The sequence below is a fragment of the Saccopteryx leptura genome, chromosome 3, assembly GCF_036850995.1.
Source record: "Saccopteryx leptura isolate mSacLep1 chromosome 3, mSacLep1_pri_phased_curated, whole genome shotgun sequence".
NCBI lineage: Eukaryota > Metazoa > Chordata > Mammalia > Chiroptera > Emballonuridae > Saccopteryx > Saccopteryx leptura.
The window spans coordinates 362,065,086-362,091,775 of NC_089505.1; the positions used below are offsets into that span (position 1 = coordinate 362,065,086).

The 26,690-nt window shown below is 46.5% G+C and overlaps 1 long non-coding RNA gene across 1 annotated transcript; it reads right to left on the bottom strand.

The window, feature by feature from the left end:
• Positions 1-319: 319 nt before the first annotated feature.
• LOC136398085 (uncharacterized) lies at positions 320-9,983 on the bottom strand. The gene is made up of 4 exons (XR_010749985.1): positions 9,700-9,983; positions 3,013-3,197; positions 2,572-2,818; positions 320-543 (listed from the first exon to the last, which is right to left on the bottom strand). It is a non-coding gene; the product is annotated as an uncharacterized lncRNA (long non-coding RNA).
• Positions 9,984-26,690: the final 16,707 nt, after the last annotated feature.

Below are 26,690 nucleotides of genomic sequence, written 5' to 3' on the forward strand. Positions count from 1 at the left end.
CGAGCCACATGCGGCTCCTTGGCCCCGTGAGTGTGGCTCTTCCCCAAAATACCACGTGCGGGCGCTACCTCGATAGGGAATGTACCTACCTATATAGTTTAAGTTTAAAAAATTTGGCTCTCCAAAGAAATTTCAATCATTGTACTGTTGATATTTGGCTCTGTTGACTAATGAGTTTGCCGGCCACTGTGAGTTTAGTGGACTGTCTTAAGGCTCTGCTCAGTCTCAGCCTTGAGCACTGAAGTTTTCTTTATTTGAGGAACTTATTTTTTTCTTCTTATTTTCTTTATTTAGAGATTACATTTAATGGGGTGACAAGAGCCCCCGGTAAGTCCCTCTGGGGACAACAGCACTGAGTTGTTCTTGCTGCTGGTCCCTCCAGACCTCTGTCTTCAGTCCCGGGGACCAGCCCCTGCCTGGCCTGAGATCACGTCTCATTTATATCCTACCCAGGTTTTAGGTACGCAGCTCTCTTCTTTTCCCTGCGTATGAATTCCTGTGTCTTTGAAGACTAGGTCCTGGAAGACTCCAGGTCGAGGCTACCTGTGGATATTTCTTCCAGTTAACAACAATGTATTGAACATTTAATATTGATATATGCTAAGGTGCTAAAAACACAATGACGAGCAAGCTAGGGACAGTTCCTGCTGTCCTGGAGCTTAGGATGTAGAGGAAGGAGACCGAAATAAACGTAAATTGCATTAGCAAGATAAACATGAAGGCTGAGTTGGACCTTTTGGAGGACGTGGCAGATGAGCAGACACTCAGTGAGCTCAGGAACCCATTGTGCAAGCCAGTGGGAGAAAGTACCCAAGGAGACGGGCCGTTAAAATGAATGAGGAAGCCTGTGTTTAGAGTGTTTGAGGAAACCTCTTGAGTTCGGTGTGGCATAAAAAGGGTCCGAGTGGGAACGAATGAGGCTGGGGACATAGCCCGGGGCTTTGACTTGATGCAGTACGTCTTAGGTGGATCCCAGCATTGGCTCCCCGTGGGGACTGGAAGACAACTGACGGAGAAGCTTGTAGCCTGCAGCACAGATGTTTGATGAACTCCATCAGTGGCAAAAAGCCGCTTGTGGGTTTGAGCAGAAAAGATCGCCCTGGTCTGAATGGCACGTTCAATGGCTCGCTCTCCCTGTCGTGTGTCCTGCCTCAGTCTCCTGAAATGCTGTCATAATCTCCAGCGTGCCTTTGTGTGTGTTCTTCCTCTACCTGGGTTTTTTTTTTCCCCCCACCTCACCTGGCTGCGCCGACTCAGGCTGCAGATCTTGGATTAAGTAGAGTGATCTCCATGCGCCTCCCTGACTTTGCCCAGACTGCTAGCTCCCCCATTTTTTCTTTCCCATTGCCTCCTGTCTCTCTCATTTGTACATACCATCAGGTGCTATTTTATATAATTCTGCATTTCCCCCTGCATGGTGATTTCCACATCTGTTTTACTCACACCAGTACCCCTTGTACTTGTGCTTGGTTCATGGTCTCGGCCATGATGGGTACTTAACAAGAGCTAACATTTTTTGAGCTCTTACGAGGTGCCCACATACCATGCTGTGAATGTTAACTCACTGCTCCTAGATCTGTGCCTTGCCCAACCCATTCTGCTATGCATCATAGAGAAGTAGCGGTAGCCAATGGGAACCCTAGTGGGGGAAGTCACTGTGTCTGCCCACCCTCGGGTGACACTGGCTGCCGCTGGTACTGCTCTACAGCTCTCCCCTCCACACGTCAGCCCCTTCCTCTAAGCTCCCATTCATTACTGTCCAGCCCCGGTCATCCTGCTGAGTTTCAGAGTCCCTCCACTCAGAGCAGGGGTCAGAGCAGGTGCTCACTCCCTGCTGCTGTGCTTTGCTGAGTTGCCTCACTGCCCCATATTTCACATAGTTTTTTCATCATCCAAGTAGCTAATCCCAAGTGTTAAATTCTCTTTATTGAGAGATCTAAGGCAGTGTGCCTGTGTTTAGAGGTCCGTGGGCCATTTGGTACCGGTCCGCAGAGAAAGAATAAATAACTTACATTATTCCCGTTTTATTTACATTTAAGTCTGAACGATGTTTTATTTTTTAAAAATGACCAGATTCCCTCTGTTACATCCGTCTAAGACTCACTCTTGACACCTGTCTCGGTCACGTGAGACATTTATCCGTCCCACCCTTAAAGGCCGGTCCGTGAAAATATTTTCTGACATTAAACCGGTCCATGGCCCAAAAAAGGTTGGGGACCACTGACCTAAGGGATTCCTGTTTCTTGGCTAGACACTGCTAGATTCATGTGTAAAGCACCTTCCATAAATTACCCTGTTCAATGCTCAACCTCAAATGAGATGGTTGGGTAAGACCTAGCATCATTACTACTGCCTTCCAGCTGAGAAAATGTGACATTACATAACTTAGTAGGTTAATGGAGTCCCGATTGGGATCCATCAGTTTGACTCCCGAACCACGCCACCCGACTTTTGTGTCGTCCTCTCTCATTTGAATAAATGGCTAGATTTTCGGTCCTCCAATGGTTTGATCTATAGTTTGCCTTTCTGGAGTTAACTCCCCTTACTTTTTTCCTACCTTCTAAAAATTACCTTGATGGTAAGAGTTGCTCTCTCTGGGTCTGGCATCTAATGGATGTTTTTCCTCCTCCTGCCTCCCGTAGTCTGCTCTCAACATCGCGTCCGTTTTATTCAAGGCCGAGTTGATCAGACTCCCCGAGTCCTGTGCAAGGTCACACAATGGGGAAACAGAAAAGGCCGCTTTCCAACGCAGGTTCATCGGAGTTTCAGTTCCAGCGGCGGCATTTTCAAATAGCATTTCCTCGAGTAACTTCTTTGCCTATTTAAGTATGAAACGGAGCTACATCAATAAGTAAGTCAACATGCGCCGATTTTAATAGTTCCTTACACAAGGGGTACTTGGCTGTTAGCTGCAATGAATAATAATAGACCAGATTTACCCGTTTGTTCCGCTGCTTTTTCACATTTTCATTGGATCACGTATTTTAAACTCTCTTCTCGCTCCTGCCATACCTGTTCTTTATTCAATATCTTCTGCTTCAATATGTGCCCCGCCATCCATTCAATTATCCAGAGTGACTCAATCCTCTTCCTGAATTCCTATGCATAGTCAGTCATGAAGCTCGTATGTGCCAATATAGGGTGAACGATTCATCCTGATTTGTCGGGAACGTCCCAGTTGTAACGCCGACAGGTCCCTATTCAGGGAAGACTGGGAATGTTGATCATTCTACCTCTTGAACATTTCTCAAATAATTTTACCTCTTATTCCTAGTCTTGTCTATTGTTTTACAGTGACTACCCAGGGCAGTACCAAAGGGAATAAATAAGATTTCACCAGGTAGCGGGTGGCTAGAGGGTGTTTGTAGGAGGAGGCAGGTCTGGGGCATTTCTATGGAAGTTAAGGCATGGCACATCTGGTCAAAAGGTTTCTGGATTTGATATCATTTGAACAAGGACCCAATATTTAACTCCACGGACTGACTATGGGGTCTCAGTTGCTTAATATCGCTGAGTCCACTTTCACATCTGTACAAAAGGGGTTACACCTGTCTTCTTTCACGGGCTTATTGGGAAGTCCTGTGAGTGGAAGCGTTTTCCATAAAATGTAGACTCTTGGCGATAGTAAGTTGAATACACACGGAAGTACTACGTAAGCTCTAACTCGCTATATAAAAATATAATATGGCATTATTATTACAATAACTATCTGGGAAGATTCAACGGTAGCAGAGTGGATGGGAGGAGCACAGTGATCCCCTTCTGTGCATTCACCGGAGTGTCGCTCCAGTTTGTATTCCTGGAAGGGGCAGCGGTGAAGGCCTCCATGCTGAGACACATGGACTCACCTCCACATTTGCATATTATAGATTGCCGCAAGCATGATCTGAATGAAAATCTTTATTAGAAAAATGGTGCTGTTGCAACAGGCTGAGCTAGACCACTTTTATTCTCCCTTTCCTGAGTATTTTAGCCTTTCAGCCTTGAGTTAGGGTGGAAAAAAAAGTAAATATTTCAAGTCAACTGCCTAAAATTGCCATATTGAAACAGACAAGCACATGCAGTGTGTGATTGTGCTTTGTCCCGATGCACATAAACCAACTGCATCAAGACATCTTTCTAGATAATTAGAGACATTTGACTGTAGACCATGCATAGGATGAAGGGAGTGCTGATGGTTTACTAGGTGCACGGCTGTCGTGGTGTTAGGGAAACCACACAAACAAAACATGACCTGATTGTTCAGAAATTCATACCGAAGCATTTACACATGAAATGATGTAGCATCTGGGAGTTGCTTTAAGCCAATCCAGCAGGCAGAGAAATAAACAAGCACATCGAGGGAGGGCACAGATGGGCGAGAGGGGATATTGGCAAAATGCTGATGATTGTTGAAGCTGCGTGATCTAAAGGGGGTTCACTCAAGGATTCTTTTTATGTTAAAAAATTTCTATAATAAAAAAAGATCAAGAATTTTTATGTAAGTGGATGAAGTCATTCCTGGGGCAGTGGAGGAGCTTCTAGAAAGCTCTGGTGAACAAGGAGTACTTTTGGAAACAGGGTAAGCAGCTTGTGCCAAGAGGGAATGTCTGTACCTCACTCTGGAGCCCCGTCCTTTTCTGAGTGTGACTGAGAGATGCATCCAAACGTGTGATTACAACCGAAGTGTGATGGATTAGGAAAATATAATCGCTTCTAATTCATGGAAGGGGAAGTGGGAGAAAGTGATGAGAAACGGACAGCTGGCCCTCAATCACTAAAACTAATTTGATGTCAAGCCTTTCTCTGATCAACCCTCTCTCTCCTATGCTAGCCCCTCCCCCCATGACTCTTGAATGCTCTGATCTTGTATGCCTATTTATTTAAATATATGCAAGTACATTCACGTGTACGCTTAACCCACAAATATCCTTTGTCAGGGGCATGCAGGCAAATGGTTTATCCAAAGCTGGTGAAAATCTAAAGGTTCTAAAAATGGCAAAGAGAGTTGAAAGGATATTAGTGATAATTAATGACAATGACTCATGCATTTATTGATTCAACCAAATCTGAGTGCCTATATGTGCTTATGTGCTGGGCATGGGAACTCACATGGTGAATCACTCATGGAATTTACAAGTTCTTGACACTGGGACCCCACATCTTGTTATAAATAAAGAAATGGAGGACCAAAGAAAGAAAGTGATGACCTTGGTGTGTGTGCTTGTGTATCTGAAATCACACACTGGGGTAAAACTGATATTCACAACTACCACAAAACAAACAAAAGAGCCCAGTCCTGATCCACACATGTGGACAACGTAACACGCAGACTCAGCTGTTTCTCCTGTGAGTCAGCCAGTGTGATGTCTCTGCATCCACCTGCTTGCCTCCGTTGGCTTCTCTTCTCCCTTCACAAAAAGGCCAACTCCTCTTCATTCTCCAAAGCCTAGAGTCTGTGTCACCACCTGTCAGTTCTGCTGTGACTTTCCCTTTCCTGTTGCCCAGAGGAATTGTGTTCTTCCTCACCTGTATTCTCATAGCACTCTGTCCAGACATGCACTGTAGCACTGAAGACCTATGTGGACGTTTTTTATGTTTATACGTCTGGCTTTTTTGCTGAATTCTGAAACTCTCAAAGGCAGACTCTATATCTCATGCATCACTAAAACATCAATGCCTAAGAAAATGCCTGACTCAAAGTAGGTGATCAATAGGTGTACATTGAATAAATGAATAGATTAATGAATGAATCATATCAAATAAGCCTCTTGGGTAAGGTTTATTCCCCTGAGAGCAGTATAAACATTTTTTTTTTTTACCAAAATCATGGGATTCCAAAGTTGGAAGAGATCTCAGAGATCATCTCTTCCAAACCCATAATTGAGCTTTGGAATACATCTTGTGATGGACTGGGCTTTCCTGGTTGGCAAAGGATACATTGCCTTGTTATGTTTAGATTATTTCAATGATTCTGTGTAAATAGCTTCAGGGAAAAATAGGAGAACCAGGATATATGAGAGGGAGTGACAGGGGGAAGTCAAGGCAAACTAAACAGATAAGTGGCCTATCTGCCCAGGGAAAAGGGTCACACACTCTCCTAATGACCTCTGTGTAATCCTGTAGGCCCCTCCCCAACTGTGGGTAACTTACTTTGCTCTACTCTTTAAATTTTTTCCATGGCACTTAGCAACTCTGAACATGCAATATCCCTTAATTATTGCTCATGCCCATTGTTTATCATATTCTGGCTCCTGATTTGCTGTTCCCTTCTCTACATACATTTATATATCATGAGTGTATTATAGTCATAGCAAGCACTGAGTTTTTAGAGCATTCCTTATCACCCCATGTATGGTGAAGAACTAGTGTTTTAACTTCCAGTCGCCGGTGGATCGACATGTGGCCCTACTGTGTGTAACTGTCACGTACCCCATACCATGTGAACTTTGCTGTGTGGGTTCAACAAAAAACAAAACTGCTCATACTCTTGGATGCCAAGCGATCAGCAAATTGCTAGAAAATTTCCTAGTGCTTATCCTCATTTTCTATACTTATCAACAACTGGTAATAGGTCATGCCTTGGAGCCAGTCTCTAGATCACACTTTGAGGAGCAGTGGACACAAGAGTTCGTTGGCCTGGGTTTAAATTCTAGCTCTAGTCTTTTCCAGTGAGATTGTCTGAGTCTCAGTTTGCTCCTCTGTGAAATGGTGATATTTATAGCAGTCCCAAAGAAGGGCTGTTGTCATAATGACACGAGTTGATGCATGTGACTGGCTGAGGACAGTGCCTGGCACTGAATCAGCACTCAGTAAATGTCAGCTCTTGTGGTTACCACTTGACCTTTTCTCCTGGTCACTGAGTCTCACAACCAAGAGCTGGACTGGGAGGTCAAGAGAAGGAGGCTGTCAGGATGGGCTGGGGGAAGGGAGCAGGGCTGGTCAAGGGACGAGTGGGTCTCTCTCTCCCCTTCCTCTTTCCCTCTAAGCAGGGGGAGTCATTTTGCATGCCCAGCAGGGGAAGGAAAAAGGACCCATTGTCTTAGGTTTGAGTGGCTAGAGTTGGAAAGTGATATTTTTTTCTTGGCTTAGAGAGTCCTGGTGATGCTCTCTATTTTGCAACGAAGTTTTCACATCTGGGTGAAACTCAGCATACCCCAGAAGAGGTAAGAATGCCAGTAAGATGAGAGCTTGTGTCGTTTTCTGGACAGTTCCAACCCCGGCCTTCACCCTCACTTCACGGCCATTGCCTGTTTTGCATCAGAAAATTTGTGACAGAAAAGAAAAATCTCTTTGGAGAGGCATTTGTTCAGGCCGTTAGTAGTGTCCTGACAGGTGTTTATGCAAAAGTATCCGAGGTGGTTCTTCTCCAGCCCTGATAAGCATCTATTTTTAGTGGATTTGCATATAAATCCCAACCCATTTCCTAAAAACATTTAATAGACATATGACTTTGTCACATTGAACATTATTGAACATTTAGAAGAAATAAAAGAGAACAGGCAAGTAATAAATGAAGAAAAAATGCATTCTCTCTACTAATCTGGTTTGCTTAACTTAACTAATATTTATGAGATGTCTAGACTAAACTCTATACACATCATGTTCATGTTATAAACTCTTACAGAGCACATACTGTATTCTAAGGCACTGCCCTACGGTTCTTAAAAATTTTAACTAATTTAACCCCCTTTAAAATCAGATAGGTACCAAAGTTATCTCTGTTTAGAGATGAAGAAACTGAGATGCAAATCGTTTCAGTGATTTCCTCAAAGTCGTGCAGGTCATAATTGGCCGAGCTATATATAGCTATGTAGAGTTTAACATCTACGATCTCATATATTTGCTGTGATCTCCCTTAATCATGCTTACTTCCTAGTTTTTTTTTTTTGTTTGTTTGTTTTGTATTTTTCTGAAGCTGAAAACGGGGAGAGACAGTCAGACAGACTCCCACATGCACCCAACCGGGATCCACTCGGCACGCCCACCAGGGGTGACGCTCTGCCCACCAGGGGGCGATGCTCTGCCCCTCCGGGGCATTGCTCTGCCGCGACCAGAGCCACTCTAGCACCTGGGGCAGAGGCCAAGGAGCCATCCCCAGCGCCCGGGCCATCTTTGCTCCAATGGAGCCTTGGCTGCGGGAGGGGAAGAGAGAGACAGAGAGGAAGGGGGGGGGTGGAGAAGCAAATGGGCGCTTCTCCTATGTGCCCTGGCCAGGAATCAAACCCGGGTCCCCCGCACGCCAGGCCGACGCTCTACTGCTGAGCCAACCGGCCAGGGCCTACTTCCTAGTTTTTAAGAGGACTTCTTTCGGCAAATGTGAGAACCTTCTCCCCCAACCCTTCCTCTCCCTCCCTCCTGAGGCAGGTCGAGGATTCGATTTAGCTAACTTCTTTCTGAGTGCCTAGTGGCTACCAGGCACTCCAGCTGGACACTAAAAAGCAAAGGAGAACCGAAAAGCCAATGACTTCCGCCGGCAGCAGCGACTCGGAGGGCAGGGAAAGGAAGAGACCGCGCGATTTCCTCCTTTTCCTTAGTTAGCACAGCACTCGGGGCGTTTGCAGCAACAGATGGGACTCACGTGGGACTGGCCACCCAGCTGAGTCCCAAGGTGGCCTGCCTTGGTATTAGCGGTAGGAGAGAAGGAACTCTGGACACTTCCTATGGCCTGGGTCAGAAATAAACAGTGTGGTTTCTTTAGGAAACTATTAGGCTTGTCCTTCTTTCTGCTAACAATGGCGGACAGTGGAAATGACAAATGTTGAACGTGAGTACAGAGATGTCTTTTTAATTATTTTATGTAATTAGCTTTGCTTTAGAGTGAGTTGCCTGCCCTTTCATATTTGAAGCTCTGGTTTATTAGAAACGTGAGTTTAATAATCTCTAATAATCGGAGACTCCTTCCTTAAGCCAGAGATTTGGATTGGCGACTGTGGTAGGCATCTTTGGGCCTAATTCAGTCTGTGCCCTCTTGGAAAATGGAGAGTGGATATCATGGTATTTTGTGGTGCAGTAACTCATATAGACACTCACTCATGCTAGATTAAATCCCTAAAAAGACAGAAGGTTAGGATGAGAGTTATTTTCTTTTTTTTTTAAAGAATCATCCTAGTGTTCCATGGCTTGCTCAACTTGACTGAGGATATACATTTATTTCTCCAAGTAAATTGTTCTGCTGTATGGACATTCAACTATGAGAAAGTAATCTATGGTCCTCTGAGTTCAGTCTTACAAGGGATATTCTCTTGGAGGGGGGGTGTTGATAAAGAAAAGAAGAACAAGCATTTTCTCATGCCTACAATGAGTCAGAAGCTGTATGGATATAAGCTCAATGCTTAAAATTCTTTTGCAAACGATGAAACAGATGTTCCAAGAGATTGTGTAGCTTACCCCAGGTTCAAGCAGCTAACGCTCTGTGTCATGGGATCGAGTCAGCATTTCAACCCCTGGATTATAGCCAGTTTCATTATACTACACTGCACCCCAGGACCTTCATGTGACCAAGCTGTCATCTCAATTCATCTTATCAGGATACTCAGCCAAGTAAAGGTGTCAGATACTAGGGAGAGCAGAGCTGAAATAGGGAAGCAGAAGATCTTCCATTCCTCTGCCTTCCCACCCAGCAAAGCACCAGCTTTGGAACCAAGTTACAATCTCTCTTCTTAGCGCCTAAACCCAGGAAATGAGCCCCACCAGCCCCACCCCTTTCCCTCCACACACCTTGTCAACCTTTCCCAGCACAAAGCCTTACCGCCGGGACCATAGAAATGAAAACCTGCAGTGCTCTTCCATGAAGAACTATTCAGCGACCCTCAACCTTTCCATTCCTTGTTTCTTTTCTCCCATCTCAGAATGGGAGGTGTTCCTCCACGTGATCGGATGAGTTCTTCCCTAAGTGCCCTTGCTCCTACCCCTTCGACTTGCAGCTCTGGCACCGGCTTGGTCCATCATTCTTTCTTCTCAGGTTCCCAACTTTTCTTTCCCATGGCTTCCTCCCTCCCCACCTGCTGCCTTTCTCAATTCTCCCTCTTCAAAGAGCGGATACTACTGACCTGTGCTCTCCTGGGAGGGGTGTGGTGGGCGGGGCTACCTCTCAGAAAGTAAACTGCTGCTCCCCCCCCCCCCGCCCCCGTGGCCAATATAAAACCGCCTTCCTCATAATTTTCCTTGTCCTTGACACTGCCTAGATCTTAAATTGCCCTCAAGTTCAGGGGAGATAGCAAATCTCAGGGTACGATTAAGAACCTTTTAAAGAAGCAAAGTTCAGAGTGAACACAAATGCTCTGCACAGACTCCATAAACAGTTATGGTCCTTTCGGCCTTTTTTTTATTATTATTATTATTATTATTATTATTATTATTCAGGGTTGTTAATCAGCTTCCTACCCAGAGATGGGAGGTGTGATGTTTGTGCACATGCTAATCAAACTGTGCCAAAAGTTAAGCTCACACGAGACTTATCCTTCTGCAAACTCAACCCAGGCCATTACTGGTTATCACCTCAACTACAAAGAGTTCTAAGCCGGGTACTATCGATCTCGGCAGAGGAGATAAAAGCTGACGGACTTAGTGTTCATGTTCCTTGGCTTGGGACAACTTCCGGGTCTCCGGCTTCACATTTCACAGCATCAGAAAATGCACCTTGCAACGACCCACGTGAACAGGGCTGCCCCTGCCGTTGCCAGTAATTACAGCGTCTGCAAGGCCGAGGAGCAGGCACAGGATTGGCACTGTGAGCGGACCCCAGGCTGCAGTGACAGACAGATCCATTTCTGCAGATCCTGTGACCGTGTGACCGCCTCTTCCCCCAACCTGGCGCCTGTCCACTGTCATGCTCTTTGTGTATTTTGAAACTATCTTGTGAAGTGTATTTGAATTTGGGATTGTTAGGTCTTGTTCAACTGGATTTTTATTATTAAAAAAAAAAACTCTATTATTCTTTTGAATCTCTAAAGCCACGTCTGGCCTTAAAGTCAGTTCTGTCTCTGTCTGAAACAGATGTGGCCGCTAGGCTTTCTTTTGGTGTTCTTGTGCTATAGGCTGTCCTATCGTTTCACTTCCAGCTTCTGACTTCCTTTTAATTTTAAGTATGTTCCACAAACAACTTGTCAGTGCATCTTCTTTTAAATCTTGGCTGACAGATTTTGTCATTGAATTGGAATGAGTCTTCCTTTTACATGTAATGTGATAATAGTACTGTTGGGCTTATACGGACATTCCGATATTTGTTCGCTACTTGTCCTATCTCTTTGCTCTTGGCTTCTCTTTTTCTGTCTGCTCCTAGATTAATCATGTATTTTTAAAAACTATTCCATTGTATCCCTACCACCTTTTGGAGGAATTGCCTTTGTCCCTCAGATATTTATCTCCCGTAGCCCCCAACCCGGACAGCATAGAAGTACAGCAGAGGTCTTGAGTGGAAACCTGCCGGATGGTTGCTGTCGGCTTCTTTTCCGGTGGGGACTCTGTGCCCTCACTATCTCAGAGCTACAGGAAACTTCACTCTGCCTTGTCCAGCCAGCCCTCGGCCTCCATACCTCCCCACCTTTCAGCTCGGGTTCCCAAGGCTCCTCTAGTGACCAGCACCTTCCACCGGCCCCTGTGGCTGACACACCTCTTCTGGTTTCTCTTTTTCCTCGTTGGAGACCATTGATTCATGGCAAACCAATCCTTAGTCTGGGTCCAGAACTGGCAAACCATCTCGAGTGAGAAAAGGGCATTCTCAGCTAACCTAAGAAGGACTCTTTTCCCTGGTCAGAACAATGGTCTACCACTACCTTAGGTAACGGAAGGCCCGGTATCATTGACATAACACATCTCAAGTGCAGAGAAACATCTCAGAGGTTAAGCAGGAAAAGTTGGGGTTAGATTGCTCAGTTTGAATTCGTGTTCTGCCACGTAATTGTTGCTGGGTCCTGGGCAAGTCATTTCAACACTGGGCCTCTATATCTTCTCTTGTAAAGTGGGAGTAATGATGGGACTCACCTCACAGGGTTATTGTGAGACTTGATATTATAATATACATCAGATATTTCACACGATGCCTTGTACCTAATAAATGATCAAAATGTCATCTATTATTAGGTAGTATTGATTATGTTAGTTAGGAGCCCAGGAATCATTGGTTTTGAATCAGAAACCACATAGGAACACTGTGACTTTGAATGACTTATTTAATCTCTTATGGCTCCATTGCCTCATTGTGAGTTAGTAATAATATCTTAGAAGGGTTTAATTTCTAATTTGGTAGAGGCTCAGGTCTGATTCATTGGGGTTGTGAGCCAGGAAGATTAAATCACTGAGATCACAGTGGTTCTCAAATGCTGGTCCATACGGCAGTGTTTGCTGTTCATGAGCAAGACCTAGGCCTTGGGTCTGGCACCAAACTGAGGTCTCATAAATTTCTAACTTAATTGAATGGATAGCACGCAGGTACTGTTCTCATTCTCATTATGTGAAAGTAGATTTCTAAGAACGGTGTTCCAGATCGAGGTGCATACTTCAGCTCAACTTTATGTGTGAGTGTTGCAGATCGATGCCCAACTTCAAACAAGTGTAAGAAAAGTGCATCCTCTCTAATACTCTTGTCTCTCCATGCATGCGTATGGGGACTTTTCTGTATGTTCATATGTTTGTGTCAGGGACCAGCTGCATTTCTTTGGGAAAGACAGCCTTTTATATTATAATCTTCCAACTTTCCTAAAAAAATTAAAAGTGTTATTGCTTTTATGAAATGATGCTAGATAGTAGTTGTGTTTTCTTTTAAATGAGTTTATTTAGCTAAAATAAAAACATGAGAAACTTACAACCGTCTCCTAGTTAAAGAAACAAACCAACAGACACAACTTTGTACCCAGCCATAAAGCCTGAAAGTCTGAGAACCATTCCTTTGGGGAGGTCGTGATTCAGACCCTGCCCAAGCTCTGGTCGTCCCTTGCCAAGTATCTACAAGTCATAAATTTCAATTTTGCATTTGTTATTTTATAGAAAGTATACCTTCCTTATTGCATTTTTTATAACAGACATGATATGAGCGGCATCAAAGTTTTAGGAATCCTCGAAGATCGTCCAAGTATTCAACTTGAGTACCAAGTACTCCCTTGTGTATGTCTATCAGACACCATATTGTTGACATTTTAAATCCCTTGGTTACAAATGAGACAAACTGAGGCACTGAGAGTTTGAATGGCTTACTTGAAATCTCATGATTGATGTTGGAATACGGAAAAAAAAACACACACCCAATTCCATAAATTCCTAATGCTTTCCAGGCAAATATATGGTCACATTTCTGGTCTGAAGGCAGGGCAGATGTGAAAGAGAGTCATAAATCTCTTCCCCTCCCCAGCACATTTCTTTCCTGTCCAGAAGCCATGTCACAGAATTGCCCTGTTCCTCTTTGACTCCTGACCCCAAATCCTGCCCCTGCTCCGTCTGTTGGCCTGGAGGGGACCAGCCGTCCATTCTTTCTCCTCTCCGGAGGCCACCAATCAGAGGTCCAGATTCGAGCACCTAGCTCTTACCAATGTTTCCAGTAGGTACACAGAAGACATTCTGTCAAGCTTGCCCTCCACCTCAATGGCCTTCTATTTTTCCTGTCATCAGCCCAGACTGTTCATCGGGTTCGTGCATAGTTTGTGGTTTTTCCCCTGCAGGACTTGGAGCCGTGGTATTACAGTCCGTTTTCAAGGAAGCGGTGGATTGAATGTGACTCTTTCAATGAAGCTCAGAATCACAGCACTTACTTGTGTCTTGATGTTGACAGCTGCATTTTTCTGGAAGGACTTTCTGGCTGGCGAGCGTTTTATTTATGTGGGCCTCCCACGATGACAAAGTTCTGATCATGGAAAGTCAACTACCACACACCGGGTCCTCGAAGGTCCTCTTCCCAGCACTGTATGAACTCAGAGTGCTTGATATTCAAACAGGAATGTCAGTATATATTTGGGTCAATTCCTTGTCTGGGAGGCAGGAAGCTCTCATTCACCTTATTGGTCGGTGAGCCAACTGACCTAAATCAAGATCAAGTTTCCCCTAAAGATCCAAAAAAAGTAGAGGGGGAGGGGGAAGGAAGTAAGATTCCCTTGTTTTTAAAATAGTGTTAGCAATTAACCCTTTTCTCAAAGGTAATCCCACATGGGAACCCAATTTTTAAACCCATAGAAGCAACTGGCATACCATTATTTGAGAAGTTCTCATTAATCACTTTTCATTTTCTACCATTAAATGGAGAAAATCCTGAGTCTGTTTTCATGAACTAAATACATGGCTTTGCAAAGCTGAGATGATAATTATGTCATCCTGGTATCCGCGCCCAATCTTCTTTTGCTTTTGTTTTGATTTTGCCTGTACCAAGAAGCCTCGGCTCACATGGGAATGCAAATGTAAAAGTTAAAGCAAGGCAGGGACTTGTCTGGCAGACGCTGTTATGTTCTTTAGGAACATTGGCTAGGAAGCTTCAGAGAGCATCGGGTCTTTTCTGCTCCACGTTGAATCACCAACAGGCTTTCACTGCTGCTCACGTTTCTCATTATAAACACAACAGTTAGGGGATCCAAAACCTATGAATAAAAACAAAATAAAAATGCTAAGGGGAGAACGCGATGCTCTGCTGTTTGATGCGTGCCCTTTTCATTGGTCCACTTACACTACATTGTGTTAAAAAGTGCTCTGGGGACATAGGTTCTTGTCCAACATTGAGGTGGATGTAACATATGTGTGTTCATTTGTGCCATTTTAGGCAAGCAGATATGTACAGACCTGAATTCCAAGAGAAGGCATTTCAAGTAAAAAAAACAAAAAAACAACAACAACAAAAACATTGTAAATAATGATGTAATCCCACGAAGTTTAGCCATATGCACAGAAATGGGGAGAGAATCTTGATTCTGTGTTCTGCACCGAAGCTAGTTAACTTTGCCCAAGATAACATTCTAGCGCGTCTCTAAGATTTTAACATTTAAGTACCGTGTTTGAGCGTCTGATGGTTATAGTTTTAAAAAATACCGTGAGTGCTATGGATGTTTGAGTTGAGTCTCGTGAAGGTGATTCTTTCCTGCGGTCTGTACCTCTGTGCAAGTCCTGGCTCTTGGCTGCAGCCCCATCTACACCTTCTGCGTTTTCAGCATAGGAAGCCCTTTCCCATCTGAGTGCCTTTGCATTAGTTATTGTTTTTTCTATTTGAAATTCTCTTTGACGTCTGTGAGTGCTTCTTTCTTCATCTTTGGTTCCCCACTCTAATATCACTTCCTCAGGAGAAGAAGCCTGCCCACTAAGGTAGCCCTCCTTCCGAAGTAGCCCTTTCTCCATCAGCCAGTCCCATCCCATCACCCTGTTATATTCTGAGACTCACTCCATATCTTGACTATTTTCTTAGCTTGAACCCTCTTTGAGGACAAGGGCGCAACATACCTCAGTGTATCGGGATGGTCCTGTGCCGGGCCTGGTGTTCTGAGTGATTCTCATTGTCACACACACCTTTCATTCTCTAAAGTGAGTTATTTCAGACACTAAGTGACATGATCACTTTGACCATGCCTGTCTTCTGTGAAGCCTCATCCTCTCATTCTGACATAGTACCTGATACATAATAATGCTCAGTAAGCTTTTGCTGAAATGAGTGTGTCCTGGATTGGAAATCACGATTCCTGGGTTCTGGTCCCAGGTTCAAAATATATTGGGTCTGACACCCCTATATGTTCAGCAAAGCAGGTGCAAGCTCTAGCAGGCAATGTCCCAAGTAATTTCCATGAGGACATTAGGCAACATGGTCTGTCTCTAGAGATTTTCAGAGAAGTTCAAAGTTAATTAATGATCCGAAGCTTTCATTGACGGAGGGGCAGAGCCTGACTTCTAATAAGGAAGAATCATCGGAGTCAGGCGATCTGAAAGAGGCGGCGAGGGAGGCAGCGATGGCCTGTCGCAGGAATGCTCAGCCGACTCCCCAGGGCGGTGGGTTCCCGTGGAAAGAATGCTGGGTTGGATAGTCTAATCCTGGCCTGTCAATTAATAGCTGTGCCACTAAATCTCTCTGAGCCCCAGACTTCTCATATGTAACATGTAGAATACAATTTGATCTTCCCTATCAGCCCTTCAGATGTTTTCTCTCTCCTGTGTGCTGGTAAGTATGCAAGAGCTAATATTATTTTATTGTTAAGTGTTAGTGACAGAAATGTCTGCTGCTACATCGATAGGAAGGCAGCCCAACATAATATAATTCATCCTGATGGCTGGCCGGATTTCAGGTCCAGGGATTGTGGGGGTAATTGAACCATACGATGAACCCTTCAAGAGCCCCTTAGGCAGGGACGTGTCTGTGTCTGTCTCAGTTTGGGGCTTTGTGAATAGCAGTTGTTTTGCTTCCATCCCCAGATCAAAAGAGGATTCCAGATGAGAATGTTGCCTGTGGGTGAGGGAGTGTATAAATACGAGAGCTTGAGGTGTTGCACGAAACTAGGCGGGGCCCGTATGTGTCTGGGTGGGAGCCCTGCAACAGACACTCAGAGGTCAATGAATTTCTCTTTCTTCAGTGTGACAAGGTTGGAGGCATGATTCCAACTGTATCTGGCACTGGGATCTGTCAGTGTCCTGCGTTTCGGGCGCCCCCACCACCGTAAGCAGCGCGGTTCTTGGGGTCTGAGTGGGGTACGCGTGTACCTGCCACTTTTACCAGTTGGGTGGCTGAACATTGTAACACTGTCAGGAGTCCTGGTTCCAGTGATCCACCTGTGTTACTGTGGCCTAGCCGGTCACCCTGTCTGTGCCTCAGTTCCCTCCTCTATAAAACTAATGGCTCCGTTTTAGTAACCTCTAAGTTCCTTACGAGGCTTGCCCGCTCTATGTCACAAGTCCCCCGTATTTTCTCTCCTACCCAACGAGAGTGCCAGGCCTACAAAGCCCATCTTTTCCCACTGCTCACTTGTCAGTTGTCTCTGGCCATCAAAGAGGTGACTTTTGTGTTTGAGTGAACCCGGAACCAACCAAGCTATACTGGTTAACGGGAATTCCTTTTCTCCATGGTCCTGGGTTTGGGCAGGTGTTTTGGAACTGTTTCCAGAGTCCCTGATCCCTCAACTCAGGACCTGAAGTAGGGACCAAGCCTTCTTGCAATGAGTAACCTCCGAGCGACCCGTCCCAGTGACATCAGCCCCATTCCTTTTGATACTATGATGTAGCTATCTTTAAATGGTTCACACCTGTTGTTACTATATGCGTGGCTGAGGCTCAGATGCTTTGACATCAAAACAAGAATGGTTGCTGGGAGACAGAACAAAGATATAGCATTCATGGACAGTTGTGTCAGCATTGCAGAATGTTCAGCATCATGTCAATTCAAATAGCCTGCAGGCGCATCAGGGAGACAATCTAATGAAATACAGATATCAAAATACTTCTGCGGAGAAAATCTTAGACTCTTAGAGTCAAAGGAATCTGCAATAGTGATCAGCCCCTTCAACTGGACTGCCATATGCAGAGCTTGAATCCCCTTCACCATATTCTAGCCAATGATGTGTCAGCCCCTGTTAAAATATATCCCCTGGGGTGGGAACCTCACTTTCTCATGAGAGTCTTCTAAAGTTAAGACAATTCTTTTAGCTAGAATGTGTCCCTATAATGACTGGAAGTCTTTATGACCTTTGTATGACAATTCTAGATGTATCTCCACTAACCCAGAGCCCAGATCCGATCATCCTTCCCCGGGTAAACTCGCCATTCTCTCCCACAGCATCCTTGCTCTCTGACGCTTCCCCTGGACTTAAGCATATCCTGCCATCATTTCTCACGAGACGTGACTTCAAATCCCGTCCTACATACGACAGAGACCACAGTCAGCTAGGAAGGCTGAATCCCATTGCTTATGAGTTCAGCCAGCCATTCAACATTAGTATATTCTGAGCACAGGAAGGCAAGGTGTTCGCTGGGACACAGAGAGGAACCATGGCTCATCTCTGCAGGTTGTCTCAACTTTGTTCACTTTTATGATTTGAGGTATGACTTTGGGTGAGTTGCTTCACTTTTCTGAATTTCAGTTTTTTTCATTTCTAAAATGTGGTTTACTCAAGCAGCCTCACAAGTGTCATTGTCAGGATCAAATACAACAAAGTGTGGGGCGCTGTTCGAAAACTCTGGGACACCGTGTGAACAGCGAGCATCCCGGTTAGAGGGGAGAAGAAGGTTTCAGACTGCCATGTTATAAAGAGAGCAATGTGGTAAGAGGGTGCCCAACAATGTGCTGAGATTGCTGTACTGAGTGATCAGCGTGCACTTCAAGCCTAGGAGGACTTCCTAAGCCACATCCAGATTCGGGCTGTGTTAGGTGAACTTCCAAGCAGACAGAATTAATGCACAGCAGGAGGAGTGATGACTCTAGGAAGGAAAGCCAGAAACTTTTCTCATATAAGATTCCAACTGGAGCCTGACCGGTTAGTGGCTCAGTAGAGAGAGCATAGGACTGGGATGCAGAAGACTCAGGTTCGAGACCCTGAGGTCACCGGCTTGAGCACCGGGTTGTTAGCTTGAACATGGGATCAGAGACATGACCCTGTAGTCACTGGTTTGAGCCCATAGGTTGTGACTTGAAGCCCAAGGTTACTGGCTTGAGCCCAAAGTCACTGGCTTGAACAAGGGGTCACTCACTCTGCTGTAGCCCCCTGGTCAAGGCACATATGAGAGAGCAATCAATGAACAACTATCGCAATGAAGAATTGATGCTTCTCATCTCCCTCCCTTCCTGTCTGTCTGTCCCTCTCTCTGACTCTGTCACAAAAAAAAAAAGAAAAGATTCCAACTGCAGAAAGGACTGCATTCAAAATTCTTTCCATAAGACAAATGGAAGCAAATACTTTGGAAAGTGGCTTAAAAATAAATGCATATGTGTGTGCCTGTCCTGTGTGTGCCTATCTCCGTCCACATGCACCTGTGCACAGCCTTTTTGATGGCATTCATGCTCCAGGCTCCCCTCCCACACCAGGCACCACACAGAAGCCAGTGTTCTGACAAAGCTCCGCTGACTATTTCGGGCAGTTAGTGGTCCCCTCCCTGGAATGCCCCCGCGTGTGAGGTCAAATCCCAAACACGGCCTCTGATTGGATTTGTGTCCACAGCAGGAGCCAGAGCTATCCCCAGGGAGACAGAGGGTGGTGGACAGATGATTAGATAATACTCTTTCTAAAATGGGTCACTTTGGAGAGAACACATGATGATTTTAATTGTGGTACCAGGACAACAGGCAGACAGTGCGGCTGTCCAGGCACATCGAGATGGGTAGTTTAGAGAAGGAGCTTTCGAATCAGTCCAGACCAGGCTTCCCCTTCACCTCCGTGTCGCTTTGGGCAAGACGTAGAACCTCTCTGCGACTCATTTGCAAAATGGAGTTAGTGATATCCACTTTCAAGTGGTGTCCTAAGCATTGGGTGACGTACTGCATATAGAATTGCCTTGTTCCGTCGGGATGTTCTGTGGGCTTGTGAAATACGTTGTTATTCTCCTGTCCTCAGCCCTCTCTTTTCTCTTCCTCCTTCCTGCTAGCTTGCCCTTCCCAAGCTTTTTAGCTGTGGAAGCTAAGGCCAAGAGTGAGCAGAGACCCACTGGGCCCATCTGGGGCCATCATTACAGTCACTCGGAGCTGAAGTCTCAGGTGTGACGGAGGGCAGGAGAGGGGGTGTGTGCCGCGGGAGAGAGGTCAGCTGTAGGTCAGGACACTTAATGTATCGGAATGTGGACATTTGGGGAAGTACAACATTGATCATGAAAAAGGAGAAGGGGAATGTGAACATGGAATGTTCAGATTTAGTTAATCACCAATGTATTCATTGGAATGGATTGTGTGCTTACTGGGTCTCTGACCTTGTGCGAGGCATGGGAAACGGGGTGGCAGGTGCGCAGGACAGATGAAGATCCTACCCTCGTGAAATTAACAACCTAGGTTTCCAAGGCTCCTGAAGCCCTAAAGTACTCCATGAATCTGAACGAGGAAGAAAACAAGAATTATCCAGCAGGTGTGCTTAAAAGCATTTTCCTGTCGCTGCTGTTTTTGCTTTTATTGACAAAATCATGGAGATGTCAATGGCCACATTTCACTCTATTCTGTGGGAGGGGGATTTCATGGCAAAAAGTTATCATCACATGCTATCAGCTAAAGTCACATTTGCTCATCCAAGGGGTTGGCAGAGAGAGTATAGCGTTTTTTTTGTAAATAAACCTTTACTGAAACAGAGCCACCTGATCTCTATGTGTGGTCCGTGGCTGCTTTTGGGCAGCAGAATTGAATAGTTGGGAAAGAAACTCTCAGACCCCCCAACCAAAAAAATATTGACCCTCTGGCTCTCTAAGACAAAGTTTCCTGACCCCTGCTCAGAGATCCTTTAGGAGAGGCTCAGAACATGCCTGTGTACTGAAAGCTCTGAGAAATGTGGGACTGGAGAAATCTGATTTCATTTAACCGTGCTCGTCTCTGCTGGCTGTCTTTACAGTGGGCGTAGGAGACCCACCTCCTGCTAGTCATGCCTGTGTGGAGTCCTCTCCCTTTGAACGTAAGCTGGATTTTGATTTGTTTTTAACAAATAGAATGTGGCAGAGTGATGAGAGGTCACTTTTGAGATTAGGTTACAAAAGGCCATGGTTGCTGTTTGGGGCACTCTGATTCTCTCTTGCTCTGTGACCACCAGCTGCCGTGTCGCAAGTGCGCTCAGGAAGCCTCCGGTGAAACCCACGTGGTAAGGACCCGAGACCTACAAACAGCCACACGAGGACGCTTGGAAATGGACCTCCGGAGGCTGCCGACAGCCGTGTGAATGAGCTTGGAAATAGATTGTTCCAGCCCCAGCTGAGCCTTGAAATTACTGTAACCATGGCTAATGGCCTCACTGCCACATCATGGGAAACCCAGCGCCAAAGGTGTCCTGCTCATCAGAGACTGGATTCCTGGCTGCCCAGAAACTGGGAGGCAAGAAGTGTGTGTGATGTTAGGTTGTTAATCATTGAAGCAGTTCACCGTACATTAACATATTATTGACACAGCTTCCTAAAATACTTGGCCGTTGACCATATTCTATACTCTTTCCTTTCCACTCCTTTCCATAGATCACCCAATTGGCCTGCCTCAGCTTGCCACCCGTCCAGAGAATACACTTCGAGAAATGACAGTGTAAGGTCATAAATCCTTGAATCTTCCAAACATCCTAAACTGAATAAGAAGAATAAAAGTAAGTTTTGTCTCCATCCTATACTTGGATTAAACCCTCAAAGAGTTGGTGGTTTATCGTCTTTTTGTTTGTTTGTTTGTTTGTTTGATATGGGAATAATAGGTCATCTTCAGACTAAAAATGTATTCAGCTCAATGTTCCCACATCGCTATTAAAAAGAAATCCAGCTCTGGAATATCATCAGAAATAACCACTGCTTTGTCTCCTGCCCTCCGAGCTCTGTGTTCTCCAGGTTCTAAAAGCAACAGAGACGCTGGGTTCCGACCACTCGCATCTTCTCTGAGTCCTCAGCCCGAGACGTACAGCAGCGTGTTGCTGTTGCCTGCGGGCTCTGGGATAGGTCGCGGTTGTCCTGAAACTCGCTTTAGCTTCCGATTTGGCCCACAGCTGACTCAAAGTTTTGTGATGTTGGTTTGATGGACTCATGAGTCACAGGGTCAGCGACATGTTTTTTTCCTCATAAAGACCAGAAAGCCTTTCTAACTGAGCTGGTCAACAACAGAAGGGGCAGGGACTCAGCATAAATGATTCCGGAGACTCTCTTTTGTTGCCAGTAGATGTGGAATGCCATGGTCGCCAATTTCCATGACATCTCTCTATAAACTTGTCTGTGGTATCTATTCTGTGCTCAGAGCTGGGGGTGCACATGCGCCCACATTCCAGCCAGTAAGGGACGCTGCTAGCTCACCCTAAGTAGGCACCGTGGCAGCTCAGAAAGGCGGGCACTTTGGAGTTGGACGTGAGTGAGTTTAAATTCTAATTTCACTGCCAGTCGTTTGAACTTGGTCAAGATATTCAGAGACCCAAGGCTCTGTGTTGCCATCTATAAAAGGGATAAAGTCAAGGTTTTGAGAATTGTGTTATATGTATGAAAACATCCTGGCTTGCTCATCATAGGCATCTAAAATGATCATTTCTTTCCTTGTGTTACGCCCTGGCATCCTAGACGTAGCCATCACGGGAAAGCACATCTGACGTCCTTTTTCTACGAGGCGCCCTGGACGAGCCGAGCCTCTGTTCCGCTGGCGTGGTGGTAACTGCTTATCTTGTCATCACCGGACCCTTATTGCGTAACTTTGTTTGCTCTCTAATTAACGTGCTTTCTGTGACCTGAAGGGTAGACGATTCCAGCATTGTCCATACAGGACTAGGACACTCAACGGTTAATAAAAATCCTAACGTGGAGGATTTTTACTAGTGAAACGGTGACTGGAAAACAGCGCGGTGCTAAAACGCTGGTCAGCAGACCACGACCCTGGGACTGAATCCAGCCCCTGGCCAGTTCCGTTTAAGTCAAGTCTTATTGGAACACCGCCTTGCTTTTGTTTGCATGTTGTCTATTGCTGCTTTCCCGAAGCAGGGGCAGGGTTGAGGGGTTGTGACGGAGACCATATGGCCACCAAGCCTAACATATTTTCTATCTGGCCTCCTACAGAAAGCATTGGATGACCCCTGACCTAGAGAGTTGATCACGGGAGGCAACATTAGGGGCTAGATTTCTGAAGGTCTGCACGGGAGTTTCTGTGGAAGTGAATTAGGCTTGAGAAAACAGTGACCATCAGAATGTGGGAAAGAGTGGTTCAAAGGCTCTAGAGCTCTGATGTAATTGTGGAGAACTGAGCTCAGGTGGAGGGGAGGGAGGACAGAGGCATGAATTCAGGGACTTGGGATCAAAAGACATGAATTCCTCTCCCAGCTCCATCACTTTCAAGCCCTGGGACCCTGAACAAATGACCTTGTTCCTGAAGAATGGGCTCCTTTACCTGCAAAATAACAATTGTAGTAATTTCTCCTTTAGAGAACTTTCTGTAAGAGTCAAGTGAGATAAAGCACTCTATAAACATTAAAGCTTTATACAAAAAATATTTTGCTATATAGTATGACTCATAATAGGAACTTGAAATATGTTTGCCAAATGAATTCATACCAGAATTACGTCTCTAAGGTTTGCTCACAAATTTCTAGGACTGTACCTCCCGGTCTCTGTTGTTTTAACAGTCAAGTATGAGTTAAGTTCATCCTTGTCCAAAGACTCAATTATATTTTGATTTAACTGGAATGGTATTTTAGGCTTTTAAATTTCAGGCGAACTTCCAACGTAGACACTTTCTAATCCCTGTAGACGGTGATCCGTGTATAAAATGTTGAAAGTCATGAAGGGCCATTGTACTCACTCCCTACTGATGAGTTGCAGCTTTACTCACCTGCAAGGGCTCTTCCATCACTGGGCTTGGAAAAGCCAACCACCAGGGCCATATTGAATGGAACCTTCTCCATGCTTTCTTAGGCCTCGGGACCTGGTGACACCCTGGCAGCCCAGGAAAAGCTGTTCCTACACCCATGGCTCTTCTGGTCTTGAAGCGGGTGCACAGGGCTCATCATGTTGATTCGTAGGTGTCCACAAATAAGATCTCTGGGAAGGTCCAAGAAGAATCCAGTTGCGTCTACCACAGGGGATGGGAGGAGAGGAAGAGTGTGGCCATTAAGAGGATGACAGAGAAGGAGGTCTGCCTTAAGGGGTGGGGGTGGGGGAAATGGGGCAAATTTAAATGAAAAATTATTCTGGGAAGATGCTGGCAGGATTCCCAGATTCCCCTTCGTGTGAAAGGCATTCGGTTCAATTAGGTTTCCAGCCTGTGACGGGCTCCAGCTGTGATTAGTGCCTGCCATGTCATTGATGACCCTCTGCCACTTTTAATCCACGCCCTCTCAGGGCTGGTGACAGCTCACACTGGCACCCAGTCTGCAGTGACTGCTGCCACTCCAACATCAAACATCCTGGAAAGGGCCCGTGGGGAAAATGTCCTGTGAGCGTGGGACAGGGAGGAGTCAGGGTCCCTGGGAGGACACCACAGGAAGACCCCTGCCAGACCCCAGGGGTGCCCGGGAGGACACCACAGGAAGACCCCTGCCAGACCCCAGGGGTGCCCGGGAGGACACCACAGGAAGACCCCTGCCAGACCCCAGGGGTGCCCGGGAGGACACCACAGGAAGACCCCTGCCAGACCCCAGGGGTGCCCGGGAGGACACCACAGGAAGACCCCTGCCAGACCCCAGGGGTGCCCGGGAGGACACCACAGGAAGACCCCTGCCAGACCCCAGGGGTGCCCGGGAGGACACCACAGGAAGACCTCTGCCTCCCCAGGGGTGCCCGGGAGGACACCACAGGAAGACCCCTGCCAGACCCCAGGGGTACCCGGGAGGACACCACAGGAAGACCCCTGCCAGACCCCAGGGGTGCCCGGGAGGACACCATAGGAAGACCTCTGCCTCCCCAGGGGTGCCCGGGAGGACACCACAGGAAGACCCCTGCCAGACCCCAGGGGTGCCCGGGAGGACACCACAGGAAGACCCCTGCCAGACCCCAGGGGTGCCCGGGACGACACCACAGGAAGACCTCTGCCAGACCCCAGGGGTGCCTGGGAGGACACCACAGGAAGACCCCTGCCAGACCCCAGGGGTGCCTGGGAGGACACCACAGGAAGACCTCTGCCAGACCCCAGGGGTGCCCGGGAGGACACCACAGGAAGACCTCTGCCAGACCCCAGGGGTGCCTGGGAGGACACCACAGGAAGACCCCTGCCAGACCCCAGGGGTGCCCGGGAGGACACCATAGGAAGACCCCTGCCAGACCCCAGGGGTGCCCGGGAGGACACCACAGGAAGACCCCTGCCAGACCCCAGGGGTGCCCGGGAGGACACCACAGGAAGACCCCTGCCTCCCCAGGGTAGGCACATTGTCCCCCTTTGCCTCATGTACCTTCATGTAAAGCACTGTACGTGGGTAAATATTCTAACCAGGGAGGAAGCTGAGTCTCAGGTCAGTGACATGCTCGTGATCACGCAGGTTGGGAAGAGAACCCAACCTGTCCTTCTTTTCACTGTGAAGGTCTATTCCCATGAGCCCTGGGTTGATCTGTTAGTGTCAGGAGGATCCATTGCTCCATTCTCCTCCCATTTTCTCTTTCTTTCCTTTCTCCCTTCTCCCCTTCCTTCTCCCCTCCCTCCTTCCCTCCCTCCTTCCCTCCCTCCCTCCCTTCTTTCCCTTTCAGACTTTGTCTAAGTTCCACCAGACGAAGAGCCCATGCTAACAAAGCCGTTTTTCTCTTGGTGGGTCCGAATGGACCACCATGTCCAGAGAGCATTGCTCCACCTACTCTACATCTGGGTTAATTTACAAGGCAAGGTTTGGTTAACTTGTTCTGTGAAGGGAAAGATAGTAAATATGCTAGACCTTGGGGCCGTTCGGTCTCTTTCACAACTACTCAGCTCTGCAGGCACAGTTCAAAGGCAGCCATGGCTGATCTGTAAATGGGCGAGCATGGCTGTGTTCCAGAAAATCGTTATTTATAAATTCAGGCAGCCGACCAGCTTCGGCCTGTGGGCCGCAGTTTGCTGACCTGTACTAGAGTGCCTTCCGCTTCAAGTTAGCCGGACTAGTGTTTCCCTGCTGTCTGTGGCTGAGAGAGAGGACAGAAGCGAGGACACAGCCTGGGGAAGCCTCTGAGTGGCATCAGTGCCTCCAGAAGGTTCCAGCTCCTCTGGACTCTGTGTTCTGAGATGACAGCTAGTCATGGTGACCACAACAACCAGAACAAAGAGCCACTGCCCTTGTGGGGGCTGGGTATGGGGGGTCAGCGAGGGACCTCGGTGGCCAGGCCAGAACTGGGGTTGCACTTGAATACGTGAATGGACATGAAAGAGAAGATAAACAAATGGCTGCCCCTGGTGGTGGTGGTGGTGGCGGCGGCGGCTTAGGGATCACTGTAGGGGAAGAAGTCAAGCTAGTACATTCATCTACTCTGATACCAAAGTCAACCTTACTTTGAAAAGCAGCATGTACTTCTTTGCCCCGTGTTCTAAGCAGCCAGGAAGTGTCCGATCACCGCCTACTCACTCATGGACCCATTCATTCGTGCATTCTCACTCGTCGTATTAATTCTGGAGGATGTATTAAAGACTTGCTTTACCGGTCTCTGCCTCTGAGAGACTGAGGGTCTGACGGCATGGGCTGACACAGAACTAACAAAGGCAGTAGATTCGTGTTGGTACCATGATGGGGTTTTATATAAAGGTGCACAGAGCGGGGTGAGAGTGTATCTGCCTGAGGTCAGAATGCAGGGCTCGTCCACATGCCACGTCCCAGGAGGGTGACAATGACTCAGATGCAGCTTAGGTTGCTACTGAAATGTACCCTTGAACCAGTGAATTAGCAAGGTAACTGTTTCCTTGGTTCCCATGGAGACGGCGGGAAGTTCAGGGGTCAATACCATCTGCAGAGAGTGGATGTCCTGCCAGGTTGGAAAAGCAAAGGGACGGAGAGCTTGCTGCCTTTTACACCCTCGGACTGCGGAAGGTGACCAGCCGTTCAGACTTAGCATGTTACGTTTCTATGGTAACATGGGGCCATCGTCACACATGGTCACACACTCTTCTACTGTTCCGTGTGGAATAAATTAAGAAAATACCCCTTGTGGGTTTATCCTTTTCTGAATGCAGCTCAGTAAGT